At 36.2% G+C, this 3,995-nt stretch overlaps 1 long non-coding RNA gene across 1 annotated transcript; it reads left to right on the top strand.

Moving 5' to 3' along the window:
• The first annotated feature begins 497 nt into the window (after positions 1–497).
• LOC120324239 lies at positions 498–2,470 on the top strand. Its single transcript, XR_005565390.1, has 2 exons — positions 498–559; positions 2,380–2,470. It is a non-coding gene; the product is annotated as an uncharacterized LOC120324239 (long non-coding RNA).
• The last annotated feature ends 1,525 nt before the right edge of the window (positions 2,471–3,995 follow it).

The raw sequence follows: 3,995 nt of genomic DNA, 5'->3' as shown, positions 1-3,995 counted from the left end.
AGAGAAAAGGTGAATACAATTGATGGTTCCTCTGTACAATGCATTTACTTTGTTAATGGTTTTTGAGAGTCTCCAGGTTTTAGTTTTACTTTTATCTTCAGGGCCTAACTAATTTGAAATCTCGCTTTTAAGTTCTGCATACCCCCATTAGTTCTTTTCATGAAAATTTTCTAGGAATGCTTTGTTTGCACTTGGTTGTACCACAATTAGTGTACTGGACAAGTTTAATAACTTATTACTAAGTCCTGGCTTCTCAATGACTATAACCTTGGATGATTTCAATGAGAAATATTTCCCTAATGTCCTGAAAAATGAGTTATCAGAACACTACCCCCTTGTTGTATAGGTCTTGTGTTTATGGGAGTAATTTCTGTAATTTGCTACTATTCCTTTGTGATTTCTTCCTCTTTTTTTTTTTTATTCTTCTTGTCACTTTTTTTTTTTCTGAACAAGCAGTCAGAACCTCTACTAAAGTCACAGAACATGATTGCTTCAGGCAATATGGATTCAGTTGTGTGCACTCTTCTTTTCAAGGACTGCACAGGTGGAGTTAAGAGAGGTGAGAGTGAGTGTTGGTGTGAGCAGGATGAATTTGGCTATGCAGGGTCACAGGGTAGCATGACCTAGTCCAAAGGCTGCTACTGCTGACTGAATTGCTGGAACAAGGGCAATTGGTTATTGCCAACCAAATGCCAAAAATCATGTTATGAAAACAAAGATTTCTCTTAGTTCTTATTAAAATGTTTTCAGATGCTGTAGTGTGTTTAACCAAACTGCTTAAATCCCAGGAATACCCAGCAGATGGCAGTTTGATCAAACGTGTATTTATTGGATTTACATAGGACTCTAAAAAGCTTTAAATATTTATCCAAATTCAATAAAACTCTGTTCCTCAAATCACATGCTTATGCTTCTTTCAGTACATTGAAATGCATTAAACTGGTAGTCTAGCTTCCAATAGTGTTTCATTATATAAAAGCTGGCGTTTTGCATCTTGGTTTAAACCTGTAAAATTAGGCTGAAACTTTACTGCTCCTTGCAGTAAACTTAGGGAGCCTAAAATCACTTAAAAAAACCTTCTAAAGACTAAATAGCACAGTTTTGTCATGTTGTGTTGTTCTTAGTATTTATGAACAATGTATTATTGAATAAAAGCCCTTATGTATTTGGTATAGCTGGTAAATGATGTATGAGAGGTTAATCCTTGCATATATGCAGCTAACTGCACATTTATGCATGTGGAGAAGTACAGATGATGGCATTAAAGCAAAAAGTTGGCCTATGCCTATACTTCTCTAGTAACCTGTGAAGAGAGGTTTTCATACTATTCTACTGTAGTTGAACAGGAGCGAGTGTGGTGTGTGCGCTTGAACTTTGAAATACAAAAAAATTCAACAGCAGTATGTAGTTAAATATCATACCAGAACTCTGAATGTATAGGTTGTAATGGCTCTGCTGTTTGTTCTTATTACTTGTTGTTTTTCAATCCATTATTTTTCACTTTAATAAAGAAGGAAACAGAAGTACTGCTTGCTCTTGTGCCTCTTGCCAGAGTGCATGTATATGTCTGAGGGAGTACATGTGAGCCTCACATGACAGTTCTTACTCTGCAGTCACCTGGTAGAGTTCTACCTTGCTAATTGTGATTGTAACAGTAGTTACTGACAACATGTAGAGGAACATAACATAGAAACTTGGGACAGGGAAGCTGTGTAACCTCACTGAAATGTAATGCATAGTAATTATTGTAAAAGCATAGCAGGGTAATCAGAAGGCAAAGACTATGAATAGAAACAGGCTTTTTATTGAGTGCTACCATAGTTAACTGCAGCTTTAGAATGAATCAAAGTAGCTGATGTACACACCTAAGTAAGTGGGTTGTATTTTGGCCTAACTCCTCATTTTTAGCAACATTTGTTTTCACATGGGAGCACTTCAGATTCTGGAAGTTTCTTGTTCCTCTGTAGCTGTTTACTAAGCTTAATTTCCAAAGGCCTTTAAGATGTGATTTAAGCTGTTTGGGTTCTGTAAGTGTTTGTTTGCAATAAATGCTTTATTTAAACCTTTTACTTAAATATTTAAAGTGCTTTAGTTAATTAAATGATCATCATGGGGATCCCTGAAACAGAAACATAGCTTGCACCTCTTCTTTTGAAGGGGAAATACAACACTGTAATGGCTGTGGTGTTCACCCATAGTCCCACCTGTGCCTAGATTAGAAATATTCAAATAGTGATTCAATAAATAAGTATCACCTAAGAACATAATATGGATGAATTAGATGGGATTTTTATTCTGTTGTTGTTAACATGCTATTTCCTGAGTGTGATTATTGTCCAGGCCAGAAATTACTCTTTGCTTTTCTGTTGTTTTTTCTAGACCTCGCCAGCCATAGATCCTAGCCCTCAGGAATGCAGTTGACTTCTGTTTAATGCTAGGCCACTAGAATAAAATATACTTCAAGAAAACATATAGGGGTTTTTTTATTACCTAATTTTAACAGCTCCTGGTTTTGCAAAGACGACTCAACAGGGATATATCCAATGCTTTTATTTCCTAGTTGGATTCCCCTATCATAGGAACACTTGTAAGTGCTGATGTTTTGATGGTAGTTCTTCAGTTTGTATGAAGGGATTCAAAATCTTCTTGAAGTGTAAAGGATTATCTTACTTGTATTAACAAATTCCTGGACTGAATCAATATTATCTGATCTGTTAGAAATGGGTTCTTGCCTTTGGCACAAGAGGTGTTAATACCTATTATGAAGTGTTAGACTCTTGCACAGCCTGTGCCTCGTGTTTTCTGTTAGTCTTGCACAGTTTCAGGGGATGGAAAGGAAGAGTTTCATCACTGGAATACACACAGCAAAGTAATATGATCAGACTCAAGCTTGACACACTGAGTAATCTGTGATATGCTAACGTTTCAGTATCATGTTAGTATTACATTAGACTAATATGACACTAATACAAAATGACAGGAAAAATGACTAATACAATAAGACTTTCATATATTACTTTAGGGCTGCCATATCTGTCCTTTTTAATTCACCTGAAACCCTGTTTAAATGCAGAATGAGAGCTGAATCTAGAGCATACTGGGGAAAAACCCATTTTAGGAAGAAGGCCACTTCAGATATTGTGTAACAACTAAGATAGAAATAAGCTTACAATACATGTAAGCTTGGTGTTTACTTACCAAGAATGTATCGATTTTCCCAAGAGGATGCAATGTGATGGTGAACTGTAATAATTTGTTTGAATGATGGGTATCTGCAGTTCTGATTGAACTAGAATTCTCTCCATTTTAAATTGATGAAAAAATATAATTTCAATAGAAGGGACCAGGATGCTGTCTAGAAACTCAGTCGTGAAGGATTGGTTCTAATAATGGTGTTTTTGCAGACATTTTTGACTAATACTTACAACTTTCTGAATTCCAGAATACAAAGTATAGTAGCCCTATACTTTGATGTGTGCCCGTCTTCTGATTTTAGATAGTGCATGGAGTTGTTATGGTCAACAAGATGAGAGTTTTTCCAGCTGGCCACGCTTGATGTTCATTGTCCTGCAGAACTGCAGTTCTGTCTGATTTTACACTTACAACAGATTGCCTTTAGCAACAGATACACATTACTGACTTTACTACTCTTCCCTGTGTTCTTGCTATTAGAATGTAACAGGAAGATTTTTGGAAGCTTAAATTCTAGACCTGGCTATTAAGTCATGTTTAGCTGGTTGTGTATGTGTGTGTCTATGTCTGAGTAACTAAATAATGAGCTGAAGTGGAATTAGACATTTTTAAAAGGGATATGTCAAGCAAGTCTAAAGGTCTGTGGGTGTTTCAGATATGGTCCAGGGCTACCATAACAAGAACCTCAGTGGAGGTCATAGAAAGAGACCTACGTGTTTAAAGCTGAAAACTAGTTTTGTGCTCTCTTTTGGCTGTTCTTTTGTAGTAAGCAGAAAGGAGAATGACAAGTTTCCTGAAGGATT

The sequence above is a fragment of the Pipra filicauda genome, unplaced genomic scaffold, assembly GCF_003945595.2.
Source record: "Pipra filicauda isolate LSUMZ 115617 unplaced genomic scaffold, ASM394559v2 scaffold46_size3722508_pilon, whole genome shotgun sequence".
In the NCBI taxonomy this organism is placed as follows: domain Eukaryota; kingdom Metazoa; phylum Chordata; class Aves; order Passeriformes; family Pipridae; genus Pipra; species Pipra filicauda.
This window is presented reverse-complemented; position numbering and strand designations above follow the sequence as displayed.